The sequence below is a fragment of the Microcaecilia unicolor genome, chromosome 12 (genome assembly GCF_901765095.1).
Source record: "Microcaecilia unicolor chromosome 12, aMicUni1.1, whole genome shotgun sequence".
Taxonomy (NCBI): Eukaryota; Metazoa; Chordata; class Amphibia; order Gymnophiona; family Siphonopidae; genus Microcaecilia; species Microcaecilia unicolor.
Window position 1 is genome coordinate 100,727,154 of NC_044042.1, and position 19,996 is coordinate 100,747,149.

A 19,996-nucleotide genomic window follows, 5' to 3' on the forward strand; every position below is an offset into this window, starting at 1 on the left:
GTGGTAGTTGAGGATTGGGCTGTTGTTTCTCATCAACCTTTTAGTAAAAGGGCCTCTAAGTATTTTCCTGTCACCAGAGGGCTTGACTTGATCAAGATCAGAAGGAGTGGCAGTGGGATTTGAACCTGGATTCCATGCTTCTCAGCCTGTTGTTCAGTTAGGCTGATCATCCAACTCCACGTACAGATCAGAACATTCTTTTTTTCTGCGAGAGCTGATATATGTGAGTCATCTATATAGGAACTCTTTTCAACACAGCCCTACTACATCATGATAAAAATAGCCAGGAGACGTTTCCTGATCTATGCGACCCAGGACAAAAGTCCTGGAGTTGTGAAGAAAATGGGCTTGTTTTTATTACAAAAATAGAGTGGAGGTGCAGTGGGTTGAGAACTGGGGGAGCTGGGTGCACCCGTTGGATAATGAGCTCTGAACCATCAATATTTATTTATTTGTTACATTTGTACCCCACATTTTCCCACCTATTTGCAGGCTCAATGTGGCTTACATTATATTACAAAAGATATAGTTATGAACAGAGGAGTAGCCTAGTGGTTAGGGTGGTGGACTTTGGTCCTGAGGAACTGAGTTCGATTCCCACTTCAGGCACAGGCAGCTCCTTGTGACTCTGGGCAAGTCACTTAACCCTCCATTGCCCCATGTAAGCCGCATTGAACCTGCCATAAGAGTGGGAAAGCATGGGGTACAAATGTAACAAAAAAAAAAAGAGGTTTGTTCTAAATTAACATATACTACGTAAGAAATAAGGAAGATATGTCTGTGGAATAATTTACATAACACATAATTAAAAAAACCCCAATAATATATGATGACCAATAATGATAATAAGGCTAATATAATCAATTCAGAGGGATCATTAGGTGGTTGGTTTAGATATAGAATAATCAAGTTCTAAGGAGGATTCTTATTGTAAGATTTTTTCAAACAAGTATGTTTTCAGTAGTTTCCTGAAGTTTGTCAAGTTATGTGTTATTTTTATAGTGTTCGGTAGTTTGTTCCATGCTTTTGTGCAGAGGTATGTGAAGGTAGATGCATGTATTGATTTGTATTTGAGTCCTCTACAATTAGGGTAGTGGAGGTTCAGGAAGGTACGCGATGAACTGTTGATGTTTCATGCCGGTAAGTCAATTAGGTATGAAGGAGCTTCTCCAAGGATGATTTTATGGGTCAAGGTGCAAATTTTGAAGGCAATACGATCCTTTAGTGGAAGCCAATGCAATTTTTCTCTAAGGGGTTTGGCGCTCTCATATTTCGCCTTACCAAATATGAGTCTAGCTGCGGTATTCTGTGCAGTCTGAAGTTTCTTAATAGTTTTTTCCTTGCATCCTACGAATATGGAGTTACAATAATCCAATTATTGATAATTGGCACTCATTTTAAAACTTGCGAGCGCATCTGGATGTGCGCTATACTAGAAGGCACGGCAGTTAACTCCCACGGTGCATATCTCAAAATGGGGCGTGGCCATGGGTATGACAGGGCGTACTGAAAAGTTGCATGCGGAATTAGAGAATACCACCTAACTGCGCCAAACTTGGGCACCAGTATTTACACTAGGTTTCAGCAGGCGTAAAGTCTGGCATCCAGAAGTGAGGCGCAAAATCTACCCTAAACACTATTCTATATGAGGTGCACACTTTTTAAAGAATTTGCTTAGCGCTGAATTTTTCAGCACCACTTATTGAATCCCTTTCTTAGCGGGTCTTTTACTAAGCTGTGGTAGCGATTTTAGCTTGGCGTCTTGGCGTTTACCGCCAACTGATTTCTGCCACGAGCTAAAAATGCTACCGTGGCTTAGTAAAAGACCCCTTTCAGCCTTCCGTTGCCCTAGGTACAAAACTCAGATTGTAAGCCCACTAAGGACAGAGATATTCCCTGTATGTAATATGTAAACCTCTTTCTTGTACCACAGAAAGACGATATATTGAGAAGAATCTCACAAATTGCTGGTCTCTTTCTGAGGAGTGAGGAGTAGCCTAATGGCTAGTGCAAAGGGCTTCGATCCTGGTGATCTGGGTTTGATTCCCACTGCAGCTCCTTGTGACCGTGGGCAAGTCACTTAACCCTCCATTGCCCCAAGTACAAATAAGTACCTGTATAACCTGTATATACTATGTAAACCACTTTGAATGTAGATGCAAAAAACCACAGAAAGGCAAGTCCCATTTCCCTTTCCCTATTTGAGATTCTACATGGAATGTTGAAACTATTTGTAGATTCTAGATGGAATGTTACTACTATTTGAGATTCTACATGGAATGTTGCTAGTGGAGGAGTAGCCTAGTGGTTAGTGCAGTGGACTCTGTTTCTGGGGAACTGGGTTCGATTCCCAGTGCAGCTCCTTGTGACTCTGGGCAAGTCACTTAACCCTCCACTGCCCCAGGTACAAGTAAGTACCTGTATCAAGACCCATTTCCTTTTCCCTATTGGAGATTCTACATGGAATGTTGCTACTATTGAGATTCTACATGGAATGTTACTATTCCAGTTAGCAACATTCCATATAGAAGCCTGCCCTTGCAGATCAGCAGCGCGGCCGTGCAGGCTTCTGTTTCTGTGAGTCTGACGTCCACTGTACTAACCACTAGGCTACTCCTCCACTAGTAACATTCCATGTAGAAGCCTGCCCTTGCAGATCAGCAATGCGGCCGCGCAGGCTTCTGTTTCTGTGAGTCTGAGGACATCAGACTCACAGAAACAGAAGCCTGCGCGGCCGCATTGCTGATCTGCAAGGGCTGGCTTCTGTTTCTGTGAGTCTGTATGTGCAGGACGTCAGACTCACAGAAACAGAAGCCTGTGCGGCCGCGTTGCTGATCTGCAAGGGCAGGCTTCTACATGGAATGTTACTAGTGGAGGAGTAGCCTAGTGGTTAGTACAGTGGACCTTGATCCTGGGGAACTGGATTTGATTCCCACTGTAGCCTTTGGGCAAGTCACTTAACCCTCCATTGCCCCAGGTACAAAAATACATTAGCGTTTTTAACGCGCCTACAATTGGCGCGTGCACTAACTGTGTAGGTGGCTATAGGGATATTGTAGGTGTGTACATGGTTAACGCGTGTTAAAAACGCTCTAACGCGCCCATAACGCAGCTTAGTAAACAGGGCCCTGTGGAGACAAAGTACCTGCATATAATGTGTACGGCACTGTGTATATCTAGTAGTGTGCTATAGAAATGATTAGTAGTAGTAGTTGGTAGTAACATAAAGTGAATTACAAACTATGGGCTTAATAATCCAAAAAAAAGAAAACTGAGCTTCTAAATTTATTCTTCTAAATTTGTTCCCTGTTTTCTGCCAAACTTAGGAGTATAAGTTTTCAACTGGAAATTCATCTTAATTTAGGAGTTTGAGTTATGCTCATAAATTTAATTTAAACCTGCTATTCATTTGCTTAGATTTATGGGCCTAGTTCCGAAAATCAGTGCTGAGCTCTTCTTTTCTGCTCTTGTTAACACCCACTTTTTATGCTCATGAAATTTTGAGTAAAAATGTATGCACTTGGCCCCTAATTTTCAAAGAGGCCAATTTTATGAGCATATCTTTGAGCGTAAATCCTTTGTCAGGCCCTATGTAGATTACGGGATGTTCAGATAAGCCGGACAGTGCTTCATATAGATAATAGATCAGTCATGAAGCAGAAGTTGGCATGTTCTAAGCATCTGGATAAACCAAGCACATATTACGCTGGTCAGTCAAAGTGCGCTATAATCTGTTGTTCTTCACCTTTTGGAAGGGCCGTTGCAGGGGATCACTTGGTCAGCTTTTTGAGGCACATTTTCAGGGTTTCTTCTTGGAACCAGTGCACAAGAACAGTTTGTATTCATAAGGAGGGTGGCAACAGAATTACAGTGTCTCTCCTGTGGGTACTGTAAACACAAGGGATCTAGCAGCACAAGAGTTAATTCTAGATTTCTTCTTTTCATTTGACTGGGGAAGGAGGAAGGCTGGTGGTGGGCGGGTGTGTGGTGTGCCAAACCGCAACTTTTTTCTTTTTTTTTGAGAGGCATTTCAAAGGCGACTGTTTTCTGAGATTGTGAAATCCTTCGTTCTTGGCTTGGAAAACTGTAATTATAGGACGCTTAAAAGGGGAGAAAAAATAAAGGGAAAACTGGAGCCATCTGGAAGTTATGGAGAATCTGACTTTTCGACTGACACTTCCAGTAAATTGCATGGCCCCTTGCTTTGCTTTTCTTTCCATCCCATCATTGTGCTCCTGCACCTTCCTAATATTGGACTCGTGCCACTCCACCTGCCTTAGCCACCACCAGAGTGGCTCATGGCAAGGCAGGTGGAAGTGTGTTGTAAGTAGCTGTTGGTCCGGTGTGGCCACAGCAGGATTGATCCAGCGCACCCACTGTGGTGTTAAGCAGAGACAACTGTATATGTAAAAGACTGTGTATAAGTTAAGTACAAGCCTGAATCTTGAGTTTAATACTTGAATGATTTGTTTTGAAGGCACTTAACACAGCGGTTTTGGACTTAAGAAGAAGGTTTTGAGCCTATGATGAGGACAAATCATATTTGACCATTTGTTAGGTCATATTGATCGCCAGTAGCCTGCTAGACCTTTATGGTCAGGAGCTCCTTGAAGCTTTTCGTTCTTTTCAGTTAGGCTAGTACTGTTTTCACGTACACTCATTTTTGAATTGAGTGGGTCATTAGTTGTGTTACTTGAGTTAAGTAGCTGTTTGGCAGTTCTGTTTGGCACTAACCAAGTCTCCTCTGCCCCATGTGGGCTGTTCCATGAGTTCTGATTTAGATTCTTCTGCCCACTTTATCCTGCACTGTGTAAAGGGATTACCAACCTCAGGATTAGTTTGCTGCGGCAAATTTTACTTAAGAACATAAGAATAGCCATACTGGGTCAGACTAATGTTCCATCTAGCCCAGTATCCTGCTTCCAACAGTGGCCAATCCAGGACACAAGTACCTGGCAGAAACCCAAAAAGTATCAACATTCCATGCTACCAATCCCAGGGCAAGTAGTGGCTTTCCCCATATCTGTCTCAATAGCAGACTATAGACTGTTCCTCCAGGAACTTGTCCAAACCTTTTTTTAAACCCAGATACACTAACCGCTGTTACCATGCCATCTGTGAACAAGTTCCAGAGCTTAACTATTCACTGAGTGAACATAAGAGAAGTCATACTGGGTCAGATCAATGGTCCGTGTAGACCAGTATCCTGTTTTCCAAACAGTGGCCAAGCCAGGTCACAAGTACCTGGCAGAAACACAAACTGTGGCAACACTCCATACTGCAAATCCCAGGGCAAGCAGTTGCTTCCCATGTCTGTCTCAATAGCGGATAAGGACTTTTCCTCCAGGAATTTGTCCAAACCTTTTCTAAAACCAGATACATTAACTGCTGTTTCCACATCCTCCGGCAAAGAGTTCCAGAGCTTACTATTCATTGAGTGAAAAAATATTTCTTCCTATTTGTTTTAAAAGTACCGTATTTTTCGGACTATAAGATGCACCGGACCATAAGATGCACCTAGGTTTTAGAGGAGGGAAATAGGAAAAAAATTTTTTTTCCTTTTTCCCTCCTCTAAAACCTAGGTGCTCCGGTGCGTCTTGTCCGAGTTCGGGATCGCCCTCCCCTACTCACATCAGCGATGTTCCCTGGTGGTCTAGTGACGTCGGGGCAGGAAAGAGCCCCCTCTTTCCTGCCCAGCGCGCTGCTCTCCGTCCTCCTCCGTATGCTGCCTGACGGTCTCGGCGATATTCAAAATATCAGGTCTGACGCTACGCCTATCCTGGATGCTCCTCGGATGACGTCTCCTGTGGTCCCTGCGCTACCCAGCTGACTCTCGGCTCCCTGATGGGGAGGGCTATTTAAGGAGCAGCGTTTCTCATGATTCTTGCTTCGGCTTCTCGTCTCAGAGGACTTAAGCTTCCGTGTGTTGTCTCCAGACATCTCTTCTGATTGACCTGACTTGTTTGACCTCTGCTTGTTACTGACACTCCTCGCTTGCTGCCCGCTCTGACCTTTGCTAGTTACTGACACTCCTTGCTTGCTGCCAGCCTGTCCGCCGCCTGGTCCCAGTCCTCCCTCCGCCTGGCCAGTCGGCCAACTCCTGCGGTTCTGGAAGTCCCGTTGGCCGCCTGCAGCTGGGATCTCAACTCCCGGTGAACGGCGGTCGCTGTGGGTGAAGTCTAGGGGTTGTTCGGCTGTCCTTTGGAGGGCTGCGGTCACCTTCACCTCCGCCCTTCAGTAGGACCCAAGGGCTCACGGGATTTCCATCCAGGACAGTAAGCCGAAGCCATGAGCTCGCCGACACAACCCGACGAGGGACCTGGTGAAGATTCTGCAACAGCAGCTGGAACAGCTGAACACCCTGCCGGGGGCACTCCAGAATGTCTGCTCCCAGTTGACGACAGTTTAGGCTCAGACCCAGGCCACGGCAGCGGCTCCCCGGTTGGGGGGGGGACCTTCGTGGGGCCTCGGTTTCCTGAGCCGTCCCAGTTCGATGGAACCCTGGCAAACTGCCGGGGGTTTCTGAACCAGTGCAACCTGTATTTCGACATGCAGCCGGGGGCATTCCCCTCGGACCAGATGAAGGTGTCCTACGTTATTTCTCTCCTCACCGGACCGGCCCTGGCCTGGGCATCCCCGTTCTGCGAGCAATGGGACCCTCTCCTGTCCGATTTTGGGGAGTTTCAGCGCCAGTTTTGACTGGTATTTGATGTTCCGGGAAGACCCTCCTCATCCGCAGCTGAGTTGCTGCAAATTCAACAGGGAGAGGGGTCGATGGGGGAGTACGCGATCCGGTTTTGAACCCTGGCCACCGAGCTTCGCTGGAATCAGGAGGCTCTTTCTGCTATCTTCTGGCAGGGACTTCAGGGCCGGATCAAGGATGAGCTGGCGGGACGTGATGTCCCGGGATCGCTGGACACCTTGATCGCCCTCTGCATTCGGGTGGACACTCGTTTTCAGGAGAGAGCCCGGGAGCATGCGGCCCAGCACCGGGATCCGGTGGCCGGGCTAGGCGGATGCCATCACCTAAGGGGCCGACCAGTATTCGGAAAGGTCCTCCGGAGGAACCCATGATCGTTGGGCGACAATGCCTGACTGTGACTGAGAGGGCTCACTGCCAGCGCAATAAGCTCTGTCTGTACTGTGGGGACGCCGGCCATTTCATTTCTACCTACCCCACTCGGCCGGGAAACGCCGGTGCCAAGGCCCTGTGAGGGGGATGGTCTTGGGTCGCTCTGCTCCCCTTCCTGACAGTTTAGTTACCCTGCCTGTGACCCTGCGGTGGCAGGAGTTTGTGGTTTACAGCGGGGCCCTGCTGGACTCTGGGGTAGGGGGGAACTTTATCAGTGCTGAACTCCTGGAACTGGTGGGGGGGGGGGCCTGCTGGGCCATGCACCCCAATGCTGCAGGTGACATCCATCAAAGTAACTGTACTACCACAGCCAATTACCCAGATGACCCTGCCGCTGGGTATGCAGGTGGGGGATCGTCACCGAGAGAAGATCCAATTCCTGATCCTGCCCAGATCCATTTACCCCCTTGTCCTGGGACTTCCATGGTTACGAAGGCACGCGCCCATCATTGACTGGACCCTCGGAGAGATTCAGAACTGGGGCAGCCTTTGCGCCGATACCTGCTTGAGAGACTCGGATCCCGGCTGTCCAGCCCTTGCCGCTTTTACCGAAGTGTTGCAACCGTGTAGGGCCGCCCTGCCCGAGGAATACCTTCAACCCCGTGGAGGCGGACATCTTACCTCCTCACCGACCGTTCGACTGTGCCATCGATCTGCTGCCGGACAAGATGCCACCTCTGGGCCGGCTCTACACCCTCTCTTGGGAAGAATCTAGGGTGATGCAAACCTATATCCTCCTATATCCACGTTTTGCTATTGAAACCCTTCTGGAGGTCCAGGTGGCATCCACAGGAAAAAGGACCAGCCGCGGGTGAAGTCTAGGGGTTGTTCGGCTGTCCTTTGGAGGGCTGCAGTCACCTTCACCTCCGCCCTCCAGTAGGACCCAAGGGCTCACGGGATTTCCATCCAGGACAGTCGAAGAGCCCTAACCACTTTAGCCGTTCCTCATATTGGAGGAGTTCCATCCCCTTTGTCATTTTGGTTGATTTTCTTTGAATATTTTCTAATTCCGCTATATCTTTTTTTTTTTTTTTTTTTTTTTTGAGGTAGCAACTAGAACTGAACGCAATACTCAAGGCGAGATCACACCATGGACACCATGGATTGATACAGAGGCATTGTGATATTCTTGGTCTTATTTTCCATCCCTTTCCTAATAAATCCTAGCATCCTGTGTGCTTTTTGGCTGCCGCCATACACTGGGCAGAAGATTTCAGTGTATTGTCCACAATGACGCCTAGATCTTTTTCTTGAGTGCTGACTTCCAAGGTGGAACCTGGCATCAAATAACTATGATTATTCTTCCCAATGTGCATCACTTTGCACTTGTCAACATTAAATCTCATCTGCCATTTAGATGTTCAGTCTTCCAACTTCCTAAGGTCTTCCTGTTGGGATGTAGGATGGTCGCTGAATTATAGCAGCTGCACATTGTTTCCTGATAGCTTCAGCATAGGGCAGAATTCATTCTGAGCTTTGGATTCCAATTCTGTGTGCAGGAGTTGGTAAACTGTGCCACAAGGTGGAAGGCAGGAGTGACAGAGCAGCCATTCCCAGACATCTCTCACTCTTCAAATGGTAACTTTCTTTTAAAATTATTTTGCCAGTTAAAAAGCCACGATGTGACACTGTAAGATCACTAGCCTTTACTGTTTTGATTATCGGCTGAAGGTGTAATAACCCTTTTAGTTCAATAAAAGATATAGCATTCCAAATAGCTTTTACCTGAGACTAATACCCACAGCCATTATCTGCAAAGCCAAGTTAACTTACCAAAGAAATGTACATTAGCCCCCAAGATGTGCACCCAAGTACATCAGCTGATAAGGCAGTAATTGGGTGTTAATTGGCACCAATTTGAATTTGCTACATGCTATTTTGTAACAGTTTGCACCCAAATCACACAGCATGCAACCCAAAAGGGGGCGTGGCCATGGGAGGTGAATGGGCAGGTCTGGGCGTTCCTAAATTTTTGAATACCTGGGATGTGCATCCAAGTTCAGCGCCAGGAATTACTCCTGCTTTTAGCAGGCAGAAGTCCTGGTGCTGTTCTGTGATGGGCACTCATCTAAATTTAGCCTTAGGTGTGGTGTTCTGAGTCACACTGGCCAGATGTGGTCAGACCAGAACCTCTGCTGTTTGGCGTTTTGTACTTGGAGAGGGGTCACAAAGTGAGCCCAGTTCGGTTATTAACACAGCACTTCCATTATGTCTAGCCTTGGTGGAGAAGGAGTGACGAGGAGTGAACGCCATTAACATTGCACCCTTCGCCTCTTTACCCAGTACTCATCAGGTTTGCTGTGGAGTTTGTGTAGAGAATATTCCTTCATCAGTACAATTCTGGAAGTTACAGGGGCGTTGTCAGTTGGTATCAGTCCCTAAGGGGGTAATTCTTGAACTGGGCAGCTCCTATGGACCTGCGGTGGGAGCCTGTTCTTTCTGGGCATCTGGGTAGAGTATGACACAGGGACAAAGTTTGTCTCCATCTCTGGCCCAGCCCCATGAGCTCTGGTCCCTATCCCTATCCCCGTGGTTACTTAGGGTCCCTCCCCCTCTGTCATTCTTTACATGTGGGTACCAGTAGAATCCTATATTGGCACATCAGTGTGGCAGGGACAAGGGTAACAGCATACGAATATGCAGGGCTTTTTTTGTGCCGGTACGCACCAGTACGATGTACCGACACCTTTTTTTTTTTTTCTTCCCTGCGAGTCCTGCAGCTGTCCTGCACCCATCCTCTCACTCCCCTCTTCCCCACGACCCTCCTTGGCAGCGCGGAGCAGCAAGTGAGTCCCACCTATGCAGAAACAGGAAGTTGAACAAAGTAGGCGGGACTCGCAGAGGGAAGGCCCCGACGCCGGCAGCCTCTTTCTTAATCGATGCACTGGCTGATTCTGGAGGCCTAGACTCTCAAGCAAGCAGGCAGGCAGTGGGAGAAGGAGGATGAGTGGAGGGAGGGAGAATCGCTGGACATGGATGGCAGGGGAGGACGGGAGAAGGAGAATCTTTGGACATGGATGAGAGGGGAGGACAGGGGAGAGAGGAGAATTGCTGGACATGGGAGGGGAGGTAAGGGAGAGAGGAGACATGCTGGACATGGAGGGTAGGGAAGAGAGAATCGCTGGAAATGGATGGGAGGGGAAGGCAGGGGAGAGAGGACAAATGCTGGAAATGGATGAAGAGGAGAGCAGGAGAGAGAGGAGAATTGGTGGAGATGGAGGGGTGGACACGGGAGAGAGGAGAAATGCTGGAGAGGGGAGAGAGAATTATTGCTGGATATGGCTACAGGGGAGGGAAGAGAAAAGAAGATGCACCTGGATGAAGATGAGGGAAAGGGAAGAGAGAAGAAAAACTGCACATGGATGGAGAAAATAGGCAAAAGCTGGATCCACGTTATACTTCCTCTAGTCAGTTTCATGGAGGAGGACCCAGCTTTTACTTATGTATGTACGGCAAGAAATGAAGAACAAAGGAGGAAAGTAAAGAAATAAATGGAAAGGAAGCCCTGGAAACGGAGTTAAGAGAACAGATAGCAGCAGAATCAAAGACTGGGACCATTATTTTCAGAAAATCAAAGTCACCAGACAAAGGTAGAAAAAAAAAATCATTTTATTTTCATTTTAGTGTTTGGAATATATCCAATTTGAGAATTTACATCTGCTCTCTTATTTTGCATTGGGTATTCTGGAGCTGTAACAGCTTGCAGAAATTATTTATAATGAAAAAAAAAAAGATCACAAGTTATTTTTTTTCTCCTATACTGGTATAATAGTTTCAGTGATGCCTGTTTATATGCACCAATGGCTGGTATAAGGGGTGTGGCTAAGATGGGTGCGGCTATCATAGGGGCGAATCCATAGGTGGTGACCCCACCCATAATGAGTACCGTAACTCTTTTTCTACAAAAAAAGCACTGCGAATATGATAGAATTACTCTCTTACTAAAATCATTACATTGGTATCCAGTTGAGGTAATTGGTATCTGGTCAGAGCAGAGGGCTGAGAACCAGGGCAGTCGGGATGCAAATCCCACTGATGTTCCTTGTGACCTTGGGCAGGTCAATTAACCTTTCCTTGCCTAAGGTGCAAACTTAGGGGTAGATATTCAACCAGTGGCACTCAATGTTTTGCTGGCAGCTGCTGGTATCCCCAGAAATTCAGTTTTAGGTCATGTCCGGGCTCAGCCATTGAATTCAGAGTATGTGCAGGCAGTGAAAACCTAGCTGGTTGGGTGTGATATTCAGCTCTGAAGCAGGCTATGGTGAACCACGTAAAGATAAGACTGTGTTTTTATGTAGTCCTATTTATGCGGTTATATCAGTATTTAACTGGCTAAGTGCCAACTCCGCACCGGAGAATGCCCACAAAATAGTCTGTTTCGGCTTAGGTGCTGAGCAGCACTGTCCGGTTAATAGTTAGCCCTGGACAAGCGATGTAAACAGCTCGGACATGACCTGGAACTGAATTTCTGGGGATACCAGTGGCTGCCAGCAAAACATTGAGCGCCGCTGGTTGATTATCTACCCCTAAGTTTGCACCTTAGGCAAGGAAAGGTTAAGTGACCTATCCAAGGTCACAAGGAACATCAGTGGGATTTGCATCCTGACTGCCCTGAAAGGGAATGGCCCTGAGTATCTGAAGAATAGGATGATCCTCCACACACCACCAAGGACGCTAAGGTCCTCCGAAGGACTTTCACTAACTACACCCTCTCCAAAAGACATTACACGATGTGATACCTGCAGGCGAGCCTTCTCCGGAGTAGCCCCCACACTCTTGAATGCATTGCCTGAAAGGCTGCGCTTAACACAAGACTCTCTCTACTTCAGGAAGCAGGTGAAAGCTTGGCTCTTCAACCAAGCCTTTAATGGAAGAAGTAACTAACTTGTTAGTCTCACTCACACACCCAAGGATTGACTCGGGCTGTACATACTGCAGCGGGACATGTTTATCCACTCCTACCCTAGCTGAGATATTTAACCATCTCTCTGACCTCATGTGCAACTTTCTTCAAATCAATCACCTTACTTTCTAACTCTTCCTACTTTCTTACCTATTTATATGTTACTTCTTTTTCGTACCCTTCACTACCAGTTATAATGTTCTATTCCATATCATCAAGCTGATCAATCCATAGACTGGTGGGTTGTGTCCATCTACCAGCAGGTGGAGATAGAGAGCAATCCTTTTGCCTCCCTATATGTGGTCATGTGCTGCCGGAAACTCCTCAGTATGTTCTCTATCTACTCACTGGGACACCAGGTCGTTACAGCTCGGAGCGGAAAGCAGGTAATTTCTACCTTTTTATAGCGGGCAGGGGGTTCCCCGATTGTTCTCCACGTGGCATATGGCGTCGGAGGGCGAGGGCGCAAAGAGTCGCTCCCCGGATCGCTTAGGCGCTTCCAGAGGGGATGCGGGGGTCTTAAAGTCTGATTCGCCCTTGTTGGGTGACAGTTTCGTGACCGATGAGTGTCCCGGTCCTTCCTCCGGCGTGGCGGTTTTTCCCGCCATAAACGCCCATCCCCCGCTGCTCGCCTCCGCCATATTGGCCGGCCACGCGGCTCGGACGGCTTCTTCGTGGGCCGCCCTTGAGGGAGACATTAATGCCATGGACGCCCTTAATTTGGGCGACGGCACCAAAGCGGCTATAGTTAAGCGCCGTTTTTCCCGCGCGGCTCCTTCGCGGAGTGTCGCGCCGGACGCCATTTTGGATGCGCAGCATGTCTCTCCCCCGCTCTTGCGAGCGCCGGTTGAGGGTGCGTCTAGGGCTGTAGCCCAGGCTGCGGAAGTGCACAGTCTGGGGGGTTTCTCCCCCGAGTTTGTTTTGCTGCTGCATCAGGCCTTCCTTATGCAAACGCTGCCCCTGCTCCCTCGTTTGGTAAAGAGGTTGAGGTCCCCGGAGGTAAACGCCCTCGGGTTGATTTCCAGGCCTTGGAGGACCTTGTCTCCTCCGATGTAGATGAGGGCAGCGTATCTGAGTTCTCCCAACGGTCCTTTGCGGATTCCTTGGAGGAGACTGATCCCCGCTCGGTTGGAGCGGATGACCCCTCTGCAGCGCGGCTTTTAGCTCAGAGGATTTGCCCAACCTGTTAGTGCAGGCCATGGGCATTTTGAAGATTTCCTCTCCGGAGGACGTCTCTCCCTCAGCCCCTGTTGGCTCTGCCATTATGCTGGGGACGAAACGCCCGCCTAGAACCTTCCACGTGCATGATGCCATGCACACCTTAATCTCGGCTCAATGGGATGTCCCGGAAGCGAGCCTCAAAGTGGCTAGGGCTATGTCCCGCCTCTATCCTTTGCCTGAAAGTGAACGTGAGGCCTATCTGTGGCCTACCGTGGATTCTTTAATCACTGCGGTGACTAAGAAAACAGCTTTGCCGGTGGAAGGTGGCACGGCCCTAAAGGACGCCCAAGACAGAAGATTGGAGGCGGCCTTAAGGTCGTCCTGTGAGGCGACTGCTTTAAGTTTGCAGGCCTCGGTTTGCGGTTCCTATGTGGCCAGGGCGTGCCTGACTATGGTGCAGCGGTCTTCCCCCTCGGATCATTCCTTGAGGGCTGATTGGCCGGCCCTGGAATCGGGCTTAGCCTATTTGGCAGACTTGCTGTATGATGTCTTGAGAGCCTCAGCTAAAGGCATGGCTCAGACAGTCTCTGCGCGGCGGTGGCTTTGGCTGAAACATTGGTCTGCTGACCACGCCTCTAAATCCCGCCTGGCTAGATTGCCTTTTAAAGGCAAGCTGCTCTTTGGGGTCGAGCTGGACAAAATCGTGACCGATCTCGGCACGTCCATGGGCAAGAAGTTACCAGAGGTCAGGGCTCGGGCTAGTACTCGTTCCAGTACCTCCAGAGGACGGTTTCAGGAAGCCCGTCGGTACCGCCCGGGCAGGTCGGGCTCCTCTGCCCCCTCTTCCTTCAAGAGGACTTTGTCCCCCAAGCAGCATTCCTTTCGCAGAGACCGCCGTCCCGGAGGTGCTCCCTCCGGTCCTCCCCCAGGGTCTCGTACCCAATGACGGGGCCTTGGTCCACGCCCCAGTGCAGATTGGAGGACGGCTGTCCTCGTTTCTGGGCGAGTGGACCACAATAACTTCAGACGCTTGGGTGCTGGAAGTCATCAGAGACGGCTACAAGCTAGAGTTCTGCCGACCCTTAAGAGACGGGTTTGTACTCTCTCCCTGCAAGTCTCTGGTCAAAGCTGTGGCAGTGCAGCAGACCTTGGACAACCTGATCCGCCTGGGTGCGGTCGTTCCGGTGCCAGAAAATCAGATTGGCAAGGGACGTTACTCCATTTACTTTGTGGTACCAAAGAAAGGAGGTTTTGTCCGGCCTATCCTCGACCTCAAAGGGGTCAATCGGGCCTTGAAAGTGCGGCACTTTCGCATGGAGACTCTCCGCTCTGTTATAGCGGCAGTGAAGGCAGGAGAGTTCTTGGCTTCCTTGGACTCAAGGAAGCGTACCTGCATATTCCCATCTGGCCTCCTCCTGCGTTTTGCAGTCCTGGGACGACACTTCCAGTTCAGAGCCCTCCCTTTTGGGTTGGCTACTGCTCCGCGGACCTTTTCCAAAGTAATGGTGGTCATAGCGGCCTTCCTGCGAAAGGCAGGAGTACAAGTCCATCCTTATCTGGACGACTGGTTGATCCGAGCCCCCTCTTATGCAGAGTGCGGCAAAGCTGTGGACCAGGTAGTTGCTCTTTTGAGCTCCCTGGGATGGATCATCAACTGGAAGAAGAAGAGCCAGCTGCGCCCGACTCAGTCCCTGGAGTATCTGGGAGTTCGATTCGACACCCAAGTGGGCAGAGTGTTCCTGCCAGACAATCAGGCTCAGGTGGACTAGTTCCTAGTAGCCTCTCCTCTTCGGGCTTGGGACTATGTGCAGCTGTTGGGCTCTATGACGGCCACGATGGAAGTAGTGCCCTGGGCCAGGGCTCCTATGAGACCACTATAACTCTCTCTGCTGCAGCGCTGGACTCCGTTGTCGGAGGATTATGCTGTGCGCCTTCCCTTGGACCCAGCAGTGCGCAAGGCGCTGAGCTGGTGGCTGCAGACAGTCAAGTTGTCTGCAGGAATGCCTCTGGTGACCCCAGAGTGGATTGTCGTCACGACGGACGCCTCTTTGTCGGGCTGGGGAGCCCACTGTTTGGGAAGGACAGCGCAGGGGCTCTGGTCTCCTGCAGAGGCAAAGTGGTCTATCAACCTCCTGGAACTCAGAGCCATTCGGTTGGCGCTTTTGGAGTTCATCCCGGTACTGGCCTTGAAGCCAGTACGGGTCCTGTCGGACAATGCCACGGCTGTGGCCTATGTCAGCCGCCAGGGAGGTACCAAGAGCGCCCCTCTAGCCAAGGAGGCCATGAATCTATGCCAGTGGGCGGAAGCGAACCTGGAACAGCTGTCAGCGGCCCACATTGCTGGAGTCATGAATGTCAAGGCGGACTTTCTCAGTCGCCATGCCTTGGAGCCCGGAGAGTGGCAACTATCGGCTCAGGCGTTCTTGGACATCACGAAGCGCTGGGGCCAGCCGAGCCTAGATCTGATGGCGTCATCGGCCAATTGCCAAGTGCCGCGCTTTTTCAGCAGAGGACGGGACCCTCGATCCCTGGGAGTAGATGTTCTTCTCCAACAGTGGCCGACACAAGAGCTTCTCTTTGTGTCCCCGCCCTGGCCCATGCTGGGCAGGGTACTAGACCGGGTGGCAAAGCATCCGGGCCGGATAATCCTGGTGGGTCCGGATTGGCCCAGACGTCCCTGGTATGCGGACTTGATCAGGCTTTCAGTCGATGATCCTCTGCGACTGCCAGTGGAGCAGGGCCTGTTACATCAGGGTCCCGTGGTGATGGAGGATCCCTCCCCCTTTGGTCTTACGGCCTGGCTATTGAGCGGCAGCGTCTGAGAAAGAAGGGCTTCTCAGACAAGGTCATCGCCACTATGCTGAGAGCGAGGAAGCGCTCTACTTCTACTGCTTACGCCAGGGTTTGGCGTATCTTTGCAGCGTGGTGTGAAGCAGGCTCACTTTCTCCCTTCACTGCTCCAATTTCTTCAGTGTTGGCGTTCCTGCAATAAGGTCTGGAGAAAGGTCTGTCGCTCAGTTCCCTTAAAGTCCAGGTAGCGGCTCTGACTTGTTTCAGGGGCCGCCTGAAGGGTGTTTCCCTGGCTTCTCAGCCAGATGTGGGGCGCTTTCTCAAAGGAGTTAATCACCTGCGCCCTCCTCTGCACTCTGTGGTGCCTGCGTGGAATCGCAACCTGGTGCTAAGAACATTGCAGAAGCCGCCTTTTGAACCCTTGTCGAGGGCATCTCTGAAAGACCTGACGTTGAAAGCAGTCTTTTTGGTGGCTATCACTTCAGCCAGAAGAGTTTCCGAGCTCCAGGCACTCTCATGTCGAGAGCCTTTTCTGCAGTTCACTGAGGCAGGAGTGACTATTCGCACAGTGCCTTCCTTTCTGCCCAAGGTGGTTTCTCGCTTCCATGTGAATCAGCAGCTCTGTCTCCCTTCCTTTCGGAGGGAGGACTACCCAGAGGAGTACTCTGCTCTCAAATATCTGGATGTGAGACGTGTCATCATCAGATACTTGGAAGTGACCAATGATTTCCGGAAATCGGATCATCTGTTTGTCCTGTTTGCAGGTCCCCGTAAGGGTCTGCAGGCTGCTAAGCCTACAGTGGCAAGATGGGTCAAGGAAGCCATTGCAGCGGCTTATGTGGCCGCGGGGAAGATGCCGCCTATCCAGCTGAAGGCTCACTCCACAAGAGCTCAGGCGGCCTCGATGGCAGAGGCCGGGTCCGTCTCCTTGGAAGAGATATGCAAGGCGGCAACTTGGGCTTCGGCCCATACATTCTCCAAGCATTACCGCTTGACTGTGGCTGCTCGGGCGGAGGCCCGGTTTGGAGCCACAGTGTTGCGGACAGGGATTTCAAGGTCCCGCCCTGGGTGAGTACTGCTTCGGTACATCCCACCAGTCTATGGATTGATCAGCTTGATGATATGGAAGGTAAAATTATGTATCATACCTGATAATTTTCTTTCCATTAATCATAGCTGATCAATCCATAGCCCCTCCCAGATATCTGTGCTGTTTATATTCTGGTTGAATTTTAGGTTCAAGTTTAGTCTTCAGTTACTTCAGGAGGACTTCGTGTTCAAGTTTTTTCACTTGGATCCTACAAGAGTTGAGACGAGTTTGTGTAACAGTGAGCTGCTGCATTCCTCTCCCCTCCGTTTTACGGGGCTGGATTGAGACATAAATTCTGCCGGCACTCCCTCCCGCTTCGTGCGGCTGTAGGGCAGCTTTGTACCCCTCCCGCTTCGGCGGTGTTAGGGTCAGTCAGCTCCTCCCGCGGTTGCGGTTGCAGGATAAGCCAGATCCCCCCGCATCGGCGGGTGTGGTGTCCCTCCCCCGCTCCGCGGGGATGAGCTGGACGGATTCCCCTCCCCCACTTGTGTGGGGATGAGCTGGGTTAATTCCCCTCCCCCGTTTCGGCGGTGGTGAGCTGGGCAGAGTGTCCCTTTGTGGGTGTAATTCTCTAAGTGCTGAGTCCTGCGGATGGAGCTTTGATATCGACATACTGAGGAGTTTCCGGCAGCACATGACCACATATAGGGAGGCAAAAGGATTGCTCTCTATCTCCACCTGCTGGTAGATGGACACAACCCACCAGTCTATGGATTGATCAGCTATGATTAATGGAAAGAAAATTATCAGGTATGATACATAATTTTACCTTATGTATTGTGTTGACATTGCAAGTAGTATACCATACCATACTTTGTTTTTGAATATTTTTCTCCGAGGACAAGCAGGCTGCTTGTTCTCACTGATGGGTGATGTCCACGGCAGCCCCTCCAATCGGAACTTCACTAGTAAAGGCCTTTGCTAGTCCTTGCGCGCCGATGCGCACCACGCATGCGCGGCCGTCTTCCCGCCCGAACTGGCTCGTGTTCGTCAGTCTTTTTTTGTCCGCGCTCAGGATGGTCGTGTTTTGCCGCCGTTTCGCGCCCCTCAAGTTGACCCTTGCGTGTCTTCGCGATTTCGCTAAAAAAGAAAAAGAGACTTTGTCCCTTCCCGTGTGTCTAGTTTGTTTCCCCGGCGTAAGTTTCCTTTCGCTTTCGGGGTAGGCCTTTTTTGTGGCCTCGGTACAGGTTTTATCTCTCTCCCTTATTTTTGGTGCCCTTCGTCACCATCGCGAATTTTGATTTCGCCGGCGTGATTTTTCTGCCCATGTCATCGAAGTCTCCCAGTGGCTTCAAGAAGTGCACCCAGTGTGCCCGGTTAATCTCGCTCACTGATAGGCACGCGTCGTGTCTTCAGTGTCTGGGGGCTGGGCTCCGCCCGCAGGCCTGTAGTCTTTGTGCTCTTTTACAGAAGAGGACTCAGGTAGCGAGATTGGCCCAGTGGAACGTGTTGTTCTCGGGCTCTTCGTCAACACAGCACCGGAGGCATCGAGTGCATCGACGTCGACAGCATCGAAGTCTTCGACCTCTGCATCGACAGCATCGAGGTTTCGACCCTCTGCATCGTCAGTACCGAGACATCGGAAGGCTGCGTCGGCGTCGGTGGTACCGGGACCTCCGCTGTTGCTGATGTCGTCGGACGGTGGTGCTTCAACTGGAGTGCAGGTGAGGGCTGTCCATTCCCCTGCTGGTGGCGGTGAGCCTTCGGGTGGGTCTCCTCCTACCCTGAGGGCTCCTGCGGTACAGCCCCCCCGAGACCGACCTTCTTCGGCCTCGGCCCCGAGGAAGAGACGGTTGGATTCTACGTCCTCCTTGTCGGTACCGGGAAGCTCTGGTGACATGTTTCGTTTGAAGAAATCAAAGAAGCATCGACACCAGTCTCCTTCCCGCATCGGTACCAAGAGCTCTGGGTCGCCGAGGGAGTCGGCACCCAGTAGGCATCGGCACCGGGAGGATCGCTCACCCTCTGTTCAGGAAGTGTTGATGCGCTCCATCTTGGACAGCCCGGAACCGCCTTCACGCCCGGAACAGACTCTGACCTCGACACCTGCATCGGCTTCCATGTCTTTCTCCACAGCCGCTCTGCACGAGAGTCTCCGGGCCGTTCTCCCGGAGATCCTGGGAGAGCTGTTGCGCCCTTCCACTCCGGTACCGTACCGTCGAGTGAGGCGCCGGCTGGCCCTTTGCCCGGGGTGAGGTCTCCGACATCGGTACCGCTTGCGGTACCGGCTGCGGCCGCCTCCCAGGAAGACTCCCCGACGACGTCGGTGGAGGGAGCTTCGCCGGTGCTGGCGAGGGAGTCTACCTCTCGACGCTCCCACCGTGGCCGTGTTTCCACGGAGTCGAGTCGGGCACGGCTTCTGTCACAGGTTCATGAACTTGTGTCTGATACCGATGGTGAGGCCTCGTGGGAGGAGGAGGAGGACGACATCAGATATTTCTCTGACGAGGAGTCTGATGGCCTGCCTTCTGATCCCACTCCCTCCCCTGAAAGGCAGCTTTCTCCTCCCGAGAGTCTGTCTTTTGCGGCCTTTGTCCGGGAGATGTCTACGGCCATCCCCTTCCCGGTGGTCGTGGAGGATGAGCCCAGGGCTGAAATGTTTGAGCTCTTGGACTATCCTTCTCCACCTAAGGAAGCGTCCACAGTACCCATGCATCATGTCCTAAAAAAGACATTGCTGGCGAACTGGACCAAGCCTTTAAGTAATCCCCACATTCCCAAGAAGATCGAGTCCCAGTACCGGATCCATGGGGACCCAGAGCTGATGCGCACTCAGTTGCCTCACGACTCTGGTGTGGTGGATCTGGCCCTAAAGAAGGCTAAGAGTTCTAGGGAGCATGCTTCGGCGCCCCCGGGCAAGAACTCTAGAACCTTAGACTCCTTTGGGAGGAAGGCCTACCATTCTTGTATGCTCGTGGCC

The 19,996-nt window shown here is 50.7% G+C and overlaps 1 protein-coding gene across 1 annotated transcript in view; it reads left to right on the forward strand.

The window, feature by feature from the left end:
- Positions 1–19,996, forward strand: part of PLEKHH3 (pleckstrin homology, MyTH4 and FERM domain containing H3) — a 261,085-nt gene that overhangs the window by 52,970 nt on the left and 188,119 nt on the right. The gene's annotated exons all lie outside the window — the stretch shown is intronic.